The following is a 15,517-nucleotide window of genomic DNA, read 5'->3' as shown; positions in this document are numbered from 1 at the left end:
ACACTACGCAAACACTACAACACTACCCTACACCCTAAAACACTACCCCCAGCATGACACTACACTACGCAAACACTACAACACTACCCTAAACCCTAAAACACTAGCCCCAGCATGACCCTACACTACGCAAACACTACAACACAACCCTAAACCCTAAAACACTACCCCCAGCATGACCCTACACTAAACAACCACCACAACTCTACACTACACTAACACAACACTACACTACACTACACAACACTACACTACACAATCACTAACCCACGAAAAAATTAACACAAACCCACTTACCTCTCTCGTCATCGTGGTTTTCACAACGCAAATGCATTTACCATACATGCCTTTAAAACGTAATTCTTTGTAAAGGCATGCGCGATAAATGCACATGCGTTTTGAAAAAATGCGGGATAATGGTATGCGAGGTCAATGACCTTGCGGGATAATGGTATGCGGACTGAAAGTCTGCGGGATAAAAAATGCGGGAAAATGGCTGCAAACCATGATTAGCAGCAGACTTCCCTGGTGAGCACTAGCTTTACTACAGTGATCTAATGAGCAACTAGAGTGCTAACATTCAGAATTTATGGCAAATGTGTGACACATCTGAATGCCTTCTTGATAGAACCAAAGTAAACAAGCATTGAAAATGCAATAGATCTCGCCCTCGTTTAAGTTAAAGCCATTCTGTTTGTAATGAGGTGGCTTTTTAGCTTTGCTTTTATTAGTGTTTTTAAAACTTTCATGTAAATAACATGCATATGTATGCATATATGTATATGTATGCATGCATTTATATTTATATAGATATGCAGATTATATATGTTTATATATGTATATTACCTACTGGCGATAGCCAGTGGGTATATATAGTTAGGATTTTTTCTCTATGGGATTTCTGAAACTTCTATGTCTAATAACTTTGGCGTTTGTGGACGGAATTGGCTGAAATTTTCAGGAAAATGGCATATTTTGTTTCTGAGCAGCCCCTAAAAATTTGGGGGGGTTTCGTCAAGGGGGGGCCGAGAAAAAAGGGGGGTCCCAAAACGCGTTTTTCCCATTCATTTTTCCATAGGACGGTTGGACTCACTTTTAGCTCGAACGGCTGAATAGATTTACATGAAACTTGGCAAAATTGTAGATATGGTTTGCCCGACGTGCCTTTGCTATGTCTCAATATATGTGCTCCAGTGGATTTTGAGAAATTAACGTTTAAAAAAAAATATATATCTGTGACAGCGCTCCGGTTAGCGCCCCGGTTCGCGTACCTGACGGGTAACGGAACTTCGCGAAGTGAAGCTGATTGGCTCTCCGGTGTCTGTCAACATTCTAAACAGTCCGGAGCGGCCGCCATCTTCTCTCTCGGTAGGATCGAGAGACAAGATGTGGTGAAAAACGAAGGGGGAAATGAAGGAAAGGGGGCAAGGTAGACCCCTCCTGACCCCCTAGGATTGATGAGGGGGATATTAAAGTGCCCCGCGGGGCAAAAAATAAAAAAACATTTTTTTTTGTGATTTTACGCCGTAGAGGCGCGTCCCGGTACGCGAACCGGGCAGCTCACCGGGCAGCTAACCGAGCAGCTAACCGGCAGCGTAGCTGTCAACATTGTAAACAGTCCGGAGCGGCCGCCATCTTGTCTCTCGGTAGGTTCGAGAGACAAGATGAGGTGAAAAAAGAAGGGGGAAATGAAGGAAAGGGGGCAAGGTAAACCCCTCCTGACCCCTACGATTGATGAGGGGGATATTAAAGTCCCCCGCGATTTTTCGCGGTAGAGGTGCTTCCCGGTACGCGAACCGGGCAGCTAACCGGCAGCGTAACGGGAGTCCGCCATCTTGTGTTTTTGGAGCGTCCGGTTCGCGTACCGGGTAGCATCCCGGTAAGCGTAACAAGGGGAAAACCAAGAGAAACAGTAAAAAAAAAAATGAAGGGAATAGATTTCCAGCAAACTTGGCAAAATTGTAGGGACTGTTTGTTTGATGTGCCTTTGCAAGGCCTCAAGATATGTGCACGTGTGGATTTTGTCTAATTAAGGTTAAAAAAAAAATATATATCTGTAAGCGTGCTCCGGCACGCTTACATTACGGGTTTTGTTTGCGCTGCAGAGCTGGTACGTCACGGTTATGCGACGCGTCATGAGGCGTCTCACGTGGCAACGTGATACGTCACGTACTAAAGAATATATTTTACAGCTATAGATATTAGCTTTTAAAAAACCAATGAAATTCACTGAAAAAACCATAGGTTATAGACCATATATAGTTAGGAATTTGCATTTACAAAACCTTAAATTCACTGAAAAAAACCATAGGTTACAGACCATATATAGTTAGCTGGACATTTTATTGACATAAAACCAATGAAATTCCATATATAGTTAGTTGCTCTAACTATATATCGCGCACCCGCAATCCACTGCTGATGATGTCACATATTACATCATTCATGACATGGTCAGTGACATCACTGATGACATCACTGATGACCTCTCAAATGACATCACTGATGACATCACTGATGACATCATGACACACCAATACCAGTTACTACATACGCACTCACTGATTCCTACGTCTACACACACATTCACTCATTCACCCATGCAATCACTCATACATACAGTCACTCATTATTACAACACTATCATATGCACTCATACACCTAGTCAGTCCTGTGAAGAATCAATCACACTTCGATTTCCTCATCTATACAGTTAAACACAGAACACCATACTTTTTCACACATATACTAACACATACTTACTCTCTTATACAATCACTGATACAAGTACACATTGATATGCACAGTCACACACCTCCCAGCCAGCCACACACACACACTCAGTCTTCCATACATCCACTCATTCTTCAATATGTAAAACATATTTAAACTTTACAAAAACACACAGACACTAGATGATGTCATCAGTGATGTCATTTGAGATGTCATCAGTGATGTCATCAGTGATGTCATCAGTGATGTCATTTGAGATGTCATCAGTGATGTCATCAGTGATGTCACTGACCATGTCATGAATGATGTAATATGTGACATCATCAGCAGTGGATTGCGGGTGCGCGATATATAGTTAGTGCAACTAACTATATATGGAATTTCATTGGTTTTATGTCAATAAAATGTCCAGCTAACTATATATGGTCTCTAACCTATGGTTTTTTCAGTGAATATATAGATATATAGATATAGATAGATAGATAGATAGATAGATAGATATAGAGATAGATAGATATATAGATAGATATAGATAGATAGATATAGAGAGATATATATAGATATATAGATAGATATAGATAGATAGATATATAGATATAGATATATGTAGTGCAGTGTGGTAGGCTAATCAACATCCATTTTCCAAGCATTACTTGGTTGAACATATGCTTCTGTTCTTTCCCAGCGTTATAAGCTGTGCAGATAAAACCAAAGAGTAATTAAGAACCCAACCAGTAATCAAATGCCTAACCAGTTTAGTTTCTACTTCCTTCTCAACATCTCTCTATCCATCACATCCAAGTGTATGCCATGCTACAACCTTACCTGCTGAAAGAAGCAAAAGCACTAGACTCATGGAAGCTCCAACCCATTCTTTAACAGTCATCCTTCTTATAGAGAAGTCTGCTCTTGCCTACGGTAGAGTTACTTTCAGTAGGAAAAGTAATAACTAAATGTGGCAGAATCACCAGGAAGCCATATTTCCTCTTTGATTGTTCCATCCTGGTTACCTCTTTCTGGAGCGACGACCCGCTATGAATGTTCAGAAGGACAAGGGATATGCTTAGGTTTACTGTAGCTTTGCAGTGTCTGGAAGTTTTTTGCATAGGACATGATCGTAAGATTTGAAAATGAGTATTTTAAATAATTCTCTTCAGTTGACCGTAGACTTTGCTGTATTTTTCCTGCTCTGGGCTTCATGTCGGTTCCTTAAATTGTGCCTGGCGGCTTCCAGTTCTCTTAGTAGCTAGCCTTTTTCATTCTGGTCATACTATCTGTACATTTCTGGTCTGTCTCTTAAATATACCTTTTCTACAGTGTTTGCCTAAGATGTGTTGAACGAATGAATGACTGAAATTGAGCTTATATAGCACTATTGTTAACCAGAGGGCATCCTGGTGCTGTACGACTTGAGACCTGCCAGGAAAATAGGCAGGTAACAGTTATGGCATTTGGCATGGAAACTGCCAGCCAGAAGTCAACAGTCCCAAAGAGCGCACCATGGCTCTGCTTTCTTGAAAGGACTCCGATGCAAGTCTGCCATTTCAATGGGATTTACTTTTCTGGTTGAGACCTGAACACAAGGCTGTCTGGAATAGGATATTTAGTAAGTAAATTAGTATCGCTATGATCTGGTCTGTCAAGCCTGCCATATTTCTGTTGACCGTTATCCATCAAGGTATCCGTGAGGGCCTCGTTGATGGGTCCAACAGCTCATAAGTAGCAGGCCCAGGCTTCAAATTTTCTATTGGAGTGTTCATTTTCCTCTCGACTAAAAGCAGCTGAAAATCAAGAACCTCGGCTTCCCTCCAGACACCACATCAAAGGAGCACTAGTGACCTCTGTGGCAAATTAAACCCTGTCTCTCTTGCAAATCCATGCAAAAAGCATCATCTATGCAGTTAGTAGGGAGAAAAACATCCCATCACCACCATCATGCTGATGTGAATTCCCTGGCAGAGGCACCAGATCAGAGCCGGCATGCATAAAGACCGGCTGTGCTTTTGTAATCTCATAACACTGGTCGAGAAGGAGCTGAAGGTGGCTCCTTGTCCAACGCTGTATCGGAACCAGGGTCTTTTCTTTTGTCTGTGCCTGCATTGATGTTGCAGTGACCAGTATAGGTCTTGGACCAGGAGTAAAAGCCTGTACCGCTGTAAGTAGGGTAGTTCAGACTGCACTGAGGACAGATCTGCCGGCAGTAACCCAGCCTCTGCAGATCCTTGGGGCATTTAGGCACCCCAGAGTGAAGCGGAAGTGCACCATAAGTCTGCAGCATGACCTCTTTGAAGGATTCAATCTGCTGTGGCTCGTCAATGGCCCGGGAAACTTGCCGCGCACCAGAAGCTGCTGAGGACTCTGCTCCGAAACCACGAAAGTGAACGAATCGCATCTTGACACCCTTGCGCTTTCTCTTTATGTTCAGAGTGGTGGGATGGGGTTGAGTCGTGGTTCACTTCTTTGTTTGTGCTTGGACTTTGATTGTGACTTACCGAAGGACATCAAGCACAACATTGACTGTTTGTGGGGAAAAGGCCTGGGATCAGGACCAAATCCATGCCCAATACTTTGATCCGGAGCAGCACTTAAGGCGAAGATCTTAACTTCTTGTCTAATTTCGCTTCCCCGTGTTGCCTTTGGGTGTTTGAAGGCTCATTTATCACACACCTTTGAATCTGCACCACAGCCCAAACTTAGAGACACCATTTGTGTGTGCCCATGACTGACATCTGTTTTCTGCAGTTTCATCTTGGTTTGAAACATGTAGTTGTGGGTGGGGGCATCATTCCCTAGCACAATGGAATTAGTTTTTAGAATTCGTCAGAAGGTGATAAAATTGGGAGTGGGGCTCCAAATCCATGCTGGAAGCGGCAGAAGGAAAGGAACTGATATTAGCACGCATTTACATGCAACATTGCTCTGTCCCTTCCGGGGTTCTACAGAGCTGATGTGAAGCCTCACAGCACCACCTTAGCAGTGCAGGAGCACTGCCGAGGAAAGTTTCCTGATCCAGTCTGGCGCCTTCGAAGGTGAAGAATCTGTGGTTAGAAGCATACTTTTATATAGGAGGTATAAGACCACTATCTTGCACATTGAGTCATAAATAAAATGGTTAGGAAAGAAGGGGTGGTTATCTTATTCTAATAATGGCCAATCAGCGTACAATCCAAAATACCTCTTTTTTTATTTGAAAGTTTGTTCCTCTGATATAAATAAAGTAGTAGTAACAGTTACAGCAGGTCGCGAAGTCAAGGCTGAGGTAAGAGCTGTTCTCCGTATTAGGGCTTCAGCTTTTCCAAAACCGTATGTAATACAGACTGGGCTGTGCTGCATTATGGTACTCTGGTGTCATTACCTTGCTACCACTGCCTCATTGGTACTGGTGTTGAGAGAGCAGATCCTTGGGTGATGGGCGAACAGCCACAAGGCCTAAGCATGCCTGCTGCTCACATTCCGTTAGCTAGGAGTACAGCTTGTTTGCTTGGGCACAGTCTATTGTATCATAGCGTTGGCTATGATTACGGTGACATGCACAGTGGAACGTGTGTGCTGATGCTCCCACGGATCGCCTCGATTGGGACCTGGGAGAAAATTGTACTGTTTGCCGCCCACCCATCCGACACACACACACATACTCTTCTGACACTATTGTGGTCGGTTATTGGACTACAATGTCTGTACCCTTTCAGAATCTATTTAGAAACTTCATGTGAAAAATATTGCGATTGGGCCCTTTTCTTCAAACTTTCTTGTGGGAGGGATTATCCACAAATGCGGTTGGAGAAAGTATAACTTGCAAAGTCTGGTCCCTTGCGCGATCTGCTCGGCAGGATATTTACACCCCACTACTTTCAAATATCACCAGCTGCCACTCCTGGTGCAGTGTTCGAAATATGTTTAATATTATCTAATGACTTTCAGCCGTGTCTTATATCTTACATCCCTGCTCGGTATTTGGTATTTAGATTGGAAGTGGAGAATGCCAGAGAAAGGTTCAAGCAGTTCCGCTGAAAAGCCAGGTGTTCTCTCTTTTAAAAACTACAAATATTAGTTCTTCTCTTTCACGCCTTTAGTGTGTTAATACATACCTGCTCTTTCCTGCCAGATTATCCCAGTTACAAAAAAATACATAAATCTCGATGGTGCTGGATTTATGGAAAATAAATCAGGCCTTTCTCTCTGCAACCTTTTTGGCAAATTGTGATCTAGTAGACATTGAGTCTTTGTTTTGTGTTTTTGTGAATAGCTATCTTTATCTTCAATCCAACAACTGTGTGATCGTGGGCCAGCTAGGGTTTAAAGGACTACTATGGTATGATTGTTAGTGAAATAAATACTTTTGCACCCTCTCGGGAGCAGTAAAAGAAACACACCATACAGCAGTTTCAGCAGAAACAAAAAACATGTATTTTGTCAGTATTCATAAATACTAGATGGCCACCAAGGAAGAAGTCAGTGCACACACAGATGCTCTCAGCCTGCTTCATTCCTGACTGGTTTCTGGGCCATATATGCACTTAGTAATGCCACCCTAGCAGAACTAAAAGGGACATGGTGCCAAATACAGAGATAGGCAATATTGGCACTGTGGCAGTTATACACTGTGCCAGTTATGATATAGACCTACAATGTAAGCAGAAATGATCAACCCGACGAGCAAGTTAACACGGTATTGAAAAAAAAAAGCGATCTCTAAGTTGGTCAAGTTTAGCTTGTCCAAGCAAGGTCAGATATGTATCAAATGCATACATATGGAGATGTATATATTTTCCCCCAACAATCGTCCCTTTAGGATAGCCATATCCTACATTAGTGTAAAAGCTAAATATATATATTTATATGAAAGAAACCTAGTTATCTATTGTTGGATGGCATTAACCAATGCTTAGATGAAATGCATATATTGTCACACAAATACATTCTGATGAGATTGAACATAGACAAAATTATATACTAGTATTCAATTCATACTACTTCCTGTTGCAGTGCGATATCAGCTGTTGGTGGTAATACGGCAGCATACTCATCACATTTTTGCACTATGCAGTGCAGGGGCAGTGTCCCTTAATCACTCAGTTTCAGGGCACTGTCAGTAATGTAAAGGCACACCACAGTGTGCTGTCATCTGCTTCTCCTAGTCTGCAGCCTTCTTGTTTAGGGGAGGTTTCACAGACTGTTGTCCTCTTCAGTCTATTTTTCAGCAGGTACGGACAACACCTTTTTTCGAGACTTGATTGTGTGCTTCACTCAACAGCATCTGTTGGTGCCACCGTCCCTGTGCTACTTTATGATGAACCCTCAGCATGGCTTCTAGGAATGGTCTGTCCTCTCCATGTTTGGTGTGTTGCGCAGCTCCTTTGGTGACTTGTTCTTCAATTTCTGGTACCTTTGTCTCAGGCATCGGTGGTGCAGCCTTGCATCTTGTCCCCTTAATCCATTTTGCGGTGTCCGTTTACTGCCTGTGGGCTACTTCACCTAGAAGAGAAACAACTTATTTTTTTCACCATGACCATGTCTCCAGAGTTGCTTTAGATGCCTTCGCCCTTATGGTGTGCAGTACTAAAGGCAGAGCATCAGTTGTCTTTACCAATCAATTTTTTATTTTTGAATTCATCCTCTCCTCCTGGCCTAAACTTTGGTGGCATTGGACATGCCGTTTACACTTTATTCCCAAACTTGCCATCTTTTGCATAACTGCAGTCAGAGTCACTCCCTTTATTGCTATTTATGCCCTGGTGGACCCAAACCTGGGAGAGATGACTTTCATGAAGCATTGCGCAACCTTTGCTGCATTTTTCTTCCTTGTGGTTACTCTTCCGCCTATTTTGAAAGCTCATCCACAAACACTAGCAGTATTTCAAATCATTCAATGGGAAGCTGTAGTGCTAGAGGCACTCTTATGTTTTGAAACCACATGATGACCTTTGACTACCGTAGCCTGAATGTATGACATCATTATGTTTCCTGCATGTGCCTTTTTCCCTTGAACATTTAGTTTGTGTCTCTTTGTAGTTTGAAAATGGGGGAGCTTTCACAGAGAAGAACAGAACATGTGGGATGTGCATTTTTAAAGCATGATCGAGAGAGCGATTTGGAATCTACTTCTTGGTCTCAAAGTGCAGCTTTATAAGCAGTGCTGCTCAAATGTGCATTATGTTGTTCATTGGGAGATGAAGTGTGTGATGCTGCTATAGGCAGTGGTGCACAAATCTGCATTGTATTGTACATTGGGAAGTATTATGAAGTTCTTACTATTGGCTTTGACATGGCCTCATGTCATCTTGAATTCTGACTCTGTTTTGCTTGAGCTTTTTGCATGCAGAGGCAGTCCCCCAGATGACTCAAGTTGTTTAGGTCATTCACGTTCAAAGTTGTTTTGTTGACTGTACTGCCGTAGACTATCGTAAAGATAAAGGCTCGAACATGTTAGAATGCAGAAGGAATGTGAGAACTCCTTTGCATTTAGAGTCCTTGCATGGAAAGTGGCCAATTCCAGTAAGTTTCCTTGGTGCAGAGGAGAGCCTCTCAGAATCTTCTAGTGTGTTTTCAGACTATAAATCTGGGGCTTGTTGATGTGGAAACTGGGATTTTAGTCTGAACTGCAGACGTGTCTTCAGTGCAAGAATCTGGTTGCTGAGTCTCCTGACCCCAGCTGTGAATTCCCCAGTCTGGAGTGGAGCAGGATGAAGTTTGCACCAGGTGATGTGTTTTATTTTTGATTATTGCCATTGTGATGTGTAACTGTCTGTGTGCACGTTCAGTTTCCAGTGGCTATAGCGGTCATTGTGATGTGTGAGTGTCTGTGTGCACATTCCAGTGGCTCCAATCATCTGAGGTGTTTTCTTTGAGTATTGACTTTGTGATGTGTGAGAGTCTGTGTGCACATCCAAGTCTGCAGTGGTTGTATCATTTGATGTATCTAATGTATATGTATTTGATTTCTTGCAGGACATCCAGCATGATCTGCTTTTGTTTCATTCCAGCATTATCTGCTTGTGTTTCATTTTATTATCTGCTAGCATTTTATTTCATGTATTCCATGCATTAAATATATATATATATTGCTATATTCCAGGTTTGAGGTTGGACGGCGGGCTGCCGGAACGCTAGTGGTGCATGGCAAAGCGCTAGCACTTAATAATACCCCAACAATCTTCCCATTTAAGTGAACGACTCAGCACTCAGGAACAGGATATGATTTCAGCTGTGAATTCTGGAATGATATTAATGCATCTATTAGCATGATAGAAGCAATTTGCTAATGCCCGTTTGATGCATATCGAATATGCTGATCGTCAATTAGAAATTAATAGAACTTGAGGTATTTACCTCTGATAGGATTTAATTCATAAATAGAATTCTATTAATTTTGTTGGCATTTTAGTCCCCCCAAATGCTTAAACAATTGTCCTACGTTAATGTGCGGTTAATGAATGAACACGATTGTATTTACTTTGTGTCTATGCTTTTAATTAGTATTAATAAGCTTCACAAGATGGCGCTCTTCGGGTGAACACGGCTGCTGTGCAGCCGAAACGTGTCCTGTCTGTCCGGAGTGGTCCAATGAAATAAACAGTGGTTTTATTTCTGTCCCTGAGTGCCGTGTCTTTCGCTTTAATGGGAAGATTGTTGGGATATATATACATATATACATACGTTTGAATGTTGTTCATTTGACATCATGGAAAGCCTTTCTTAGAGAGGATTGCATAAATAAAACCCCATGCCTTATTCTTTGATGGGTTTCATTTTATAAAGTGAAATCACTTTTCAGGTAGCGTTGTGTTGTTTATATTGCTTCGTTGTGTTTGAGCTTACGTGTGGGAGGGTAGTATTCACTATCATCTGGGAGTATGAAGCAATACAGAAGCAAAATGCATATGCGTATTCTTCCCCTTCTCGTGCAACATCAGAGGGTCCATGTTCAAGCCTTGTAAGAGAACGGAACATGCTGCGTGGGGCCACAGGCCTCTCATCCCGGTTGACCAACAATCTCCTCATCATTCGGCTCACATCCAGTGTTAAACCACTCTCTTCATCTGGTGTTGCAGACCATTGTACTTCCCTCACATTAGCTAGCAACAATTGTCTAAGAAGGAGCTGCTTTTAAAAAAAAAAAGTATTCCTTAGAGGCACCATCTGTACTGGCTATAACAGGCTCTCTTGATGCTGTGCCAGCCATGGTGTTACCTCTAGCTATCTTACTATTGGCTCCTGTGTGGTCTTCAACTTTTATCCCTGCTATCCTATTGGGCAGTAGTATTGCTTTAACATGTTCTTTACTCAAGTGGCATTTCGAATGGGGCACCCTGCTGTTGTTATGAAACCACGATGTTACATGTTTCCCCTCATCTAGGATTCAAGCTCTTGTTACAGCATACAGCTCAGCTTACTGGGCAGAAGTGCCAGGTGGCAGAGCTGCACTTTTAACCTTGTTGTCTACTGTTATATCATATCCTGCTCTGTAATCAGTGTCTGTTAGCCTGCTGGAGGAACCATCAGTGTACCTATCATAGTCTGCCTTTTCTAATGGTTTCTAATCATGGTGTGGTGTCAGTTTCTACAATCTGAACAGCAACATACTAAAGGGTCTCATTAGAATAACCTATTGCAGGTAATACTGTTGCCAAACTAACAGGTGATTCAAAAGGGGGTGGTGATGGACAGAGTATCTGAATTAAGCAGAACACTCCTACCCAGTCAAAAGATCAGGGCTTGATCCATCACCGTTTTTTAGCTCACTGCACCGTCCCAGTTCAGAACCTGGCTACATGCAAATTAGTCTGACCCTGGCCCAGTGCATCATGGGAACAGGGCAGACCAAACTACCAAGCCAATTCTTTACTGGAAAGGAAACAAGCTTCCGGGGACCGGTTTCTGGCATTACAGCCGTCTTCGGCCCGGCTTGCTTGAATCCTGATGGTGCAGTGAGCAAGGGACTCACATCTGAGCATACCCTTCCGCACTTCTGGTGGCCAAAACGATTCAAAAGGGGGTGGTGATGGACAGAGTATCTGAATTAATCAGAACACTCCTACCCAGTCAAAAGATCAGGGCTTGATCCATCACCGTTTTTAGCTCACTGCACCATCCCAGTTCAGAACCTGGCTACATGCAAATTAGTCTGACCCTGGCCCAGTGCATCATGGGAACAGGGCAGACCAAACTACCAAGCCAATTCTTTACTGGAAAGGAAACAAGCTTCCGGGGACCAGATTCTGGCATTACAGCCGTCTTCGGCCCAGCTTGCTTGAATCCTGATGGTGCAGTGAGCAAGGGACTCACATCTGAGCATACCCTTCCACACTTCTGGTGGCCAAAACGATTCAAAAGGGGGTGGTGATGGACAGAGTATCTGAATTAAGCAGAACACTCCTACCCAGTCAAAAGATCAGGGCTTGATCCATCACCTTTTTTTTAGCTCACTGCACCATCCCAGTTCAGAACCTGGCTACATGCAAATTAGTCTGATCCTGGCCCAGTGCATCATGGGAACAGGGCAGACCAAACTACCAAGCCAATTCTTTACTGGAAAGGAAACAAGCTTCCGGGGAACTAACAGGTGGGCATCTTTTAATGGTGATTTTAGTGTTGGACAAAAAGGTGACCTCATAACCTGTGTGCCTGCCAGCAGAAAAGTGTTGTGTTGCTCCAGATGACAACAACTGTACCAAATGTGGCACCTAGACAATACAACTATAGTCCAACACAATGAGAGTTTTCCTCTCTACCATCACAACTGCCGACACCCAGTCATTGCTGAAGGCAACGTCACATAGCAGTTGGTTGGTTGGTTGGTTGGTTGCTTGCTTTATTTCGATATGCATATATCATAAAAGCATTACACAGAAATATATAAAACAGCACATCGTAAGACATAGACTGTACATTAAAATCAACAATAAAAATAGCAATTTAATAAGAATAAGTTAGTTTAAAAAGGAATTAAATCGATATGGACAGTCTTTTTAAGCGAATCAACCAAGCCCATTTAAAAAATTTAGAAACAGCGCAAACAATGGGAGGAACTGTATCAGTTAATAAAATCCGTAGGGCCACCGAATACTGACGAGTACCCATCTCTCTACAAAGTGGTTTCAGCCAGTGGGATCTGGGGCGCACATAATCCGGGCATTCTAAAAGGAAGTGTGCCACAGTTTCGGGTCTGTCAGTACATAGGGCACAGTTACGTGATACATGCTTGTGCGAATTCCATCTGGAGAGAAGATCGGCTAGGGGTAGGGTCCCTAGTCTGAATTTAATATAAAGAGCCCGATCCATGGGGATGGTAATAATGTCCAGAAAGGGTTCAAAGGCAACAACATCTTTTAGTCTCAGATAAGCTGCGGTGGAATTGCAGTGACGCTGATTGCTGATGAGCTTTGAGGAAACCCATTCCCAATATATTTTTTTCAGGGTCTCCTTCAGGGGAGCTGAGTGGGTGGACCAACAAGAACCTAATCCCAGGTCCCCAAGCAGGTGTTTAATGTCCCTGAGCCATTTAATCCTCTGCCAGCCATCGGAGTGCATTACCTCTACCAGCCCGTCTGCATAAGATTTCAATTCCGGGACCCTCCACAGGCGAGCCCACAGTAAAAGAGGCCGGAGGCGGGCCAGGTCCTTATTTGATTTACAGCCCGCGTCCATGAGCACCGGAACTGTCGGGGTACTCATCGGGATTGCCAGGAGGTCCTTAATAAATTTATTCTCTGCCTTAGACAAAGACTCCATATTACCCAGACCCCATAACTCCGCTCCGTACAGTGATGCAGATACTGCTCGAGCTTTGTAAATATCAATTATCGGAGCTACACAATGTTTTGATGAATTGTTATACTCCTTTAACAAGGAACCCCACCCTTTTGTGGCCCACAGTCATTTTGTTGATGTGGGGAGACCAGTTCATAACATCACTCAAACGGATTCCCAAATAATCAAATTCTGATACTCTTTCAAGAGGAATAGAATTCAGAATGGGAGGGCTGCCAAGTTTGCGGGGGGGGTGCATGATTAGGTACTTCGTTTTGTCCACATTTATGACAAGTCCTCTGTTTGCACAAAAATCCTGAAACCGGTTCAGGAGCTTCTGGAGGCCTTGGGGGGTTTTCGAGATGAGAAGGGTGTCGTCAGCAAACAACAGAGTTGGAATCTTAACGCCACCCAGTGTGGGGGCGTCTGCTGGTTCTTCAAGCAGATGCTCTACCACCCCATTCACATAGAGAGAGAATAGGGTGGGAGCTAAAACGCAGCCCTGCCGGACACCCCTTGCAACCCGGATCTTATCAGTCTTTTCCCCATTCAAACCCCATCTAACCTGGGCATAGTTGGCGTGTTATGCAATTTCATGAGGAGGTTTAAGATGTAAGGGGGCATCACAAGACCGTACAGCACCCTCCAGAGTTCCTCCCTAGGATTCAGGTCAAAGGCAGTCTTCAGGTCTATAAAGGCCAGATAAAGACTGCCTTTGCCCAGCTCCACCACCTTCCAGTAAAGTAACAGGAGTCTAAAGACTTGTTCGATTGTTCCTGTGCCTGAGCGAAACCCAGCTTGCATCTCAGACAATATGTGGTTATCATCCACCCATGAAAGAATCCTCCCCAGAATTGTTTTTCCCGCCACCTTCTGGGTCGAGTCTATAAGGCTTATTGGCCTATAATTTCCTGGTAAATCCCGACTACCCTTTTTAAAAATTGGGACTACCTCTGCCCCTTTCCAGGTCTCTGGCACAGATCCTCCCTCACTAATGGCATTTAGAAGTGCAGAAATCAACACCCCCCATTCACCTGGATATGCTCGAAGAAGGTCCCCTGGTAACCCATCCGGACCAGCTGCTTTTAATGGTATGAGAGTTTTAATCAGGTTCGTGACCTCCCGTGCAGAGAAAAGATCCATATCTCTGTCCAAAGTATAGGGGGGGGAAGGATAAAGGGGTCATTAAGCGTGCCTTCTATGGCAGAGTAGAGAGCCAAAAAATGGTCAAACCACACCTTGGCAGTGATAGTACAAGTCCTCAAGGTGTCGTCAGGACGGTTCCTACTACCCACCAGGTCCCAAAACCCTTTGGCATCTCTCCCTCGACTGGCAGCCAAAAGATCCTGCCAAAAGTTATCCTCCCATTCTTTCTTAGCGTTTTTTTGGCAGTGAGAGTATAACCTTCTGGCCTCCCTGATCCTGATTTGTGATTTAGATTTAACTGCATCAACAAGCAGAATCTTCGCCTCTCTGCACTTACGGTTAAACCAGCCTTGTCTGACCCGGGGACCTGGTTTCTTCCCATTGGCACTACCTGAAACAATAAAAAGATCACTAAGAGCCTGGGTTAAGTTGCAAAACCTGGCAGGCACATCCACCAGCCCGCCCCCCAGAGAATCAAAGTTTTCTAGGGCTGCAGCTAAAAGCTGCGTTATAGAAGATATTTTCTCCACTGAGAGCGACAGCTTAGCCCACTTTAGCCGTCGGCCACAATTAGATACTGATGACATATCCGGGGCGGGAGAACAAATGGTTCTGCTCCCTATACCGTCTAGCCACCTATGGGTCAGGGTAAGCGAGAGAAGGTTGTGATCGCTCTCTACAGAGGGTATGATAGCCATATCCTTTACCATGCTCCATAGGTGGATGTCAAGGAGAACGTAATCAATTCTTGACGTATGCGCGGGCCTATTGTATGTGTGGGCTCCCTTTTTGTCAGAACTAGTCCTACCATTAAGGGCCCTCAGATCAAACTCCATTGTTAGGGAATTAACCTGAAGCACCACTTTCGTCCATTTTTTGATTGGGCTGA

The sequence above is a fragment of the Lissotriton helveticus genome, chromosome 1_1 (genome assembly GCF_964261635.1).
Source record: "Lissotriton helveticus chromosome 1_1, aLisHel1.1, whole genome shotgun sequence".
Lineage (NCBI taxonomy): Eukaryota > Metazoa > Chordata > Amphibia > Caudata > Salamandridae > Lissotriton > Lissotriton helveticus.
Note: the sequence above shows the minus strand (reverse complement) of the source record.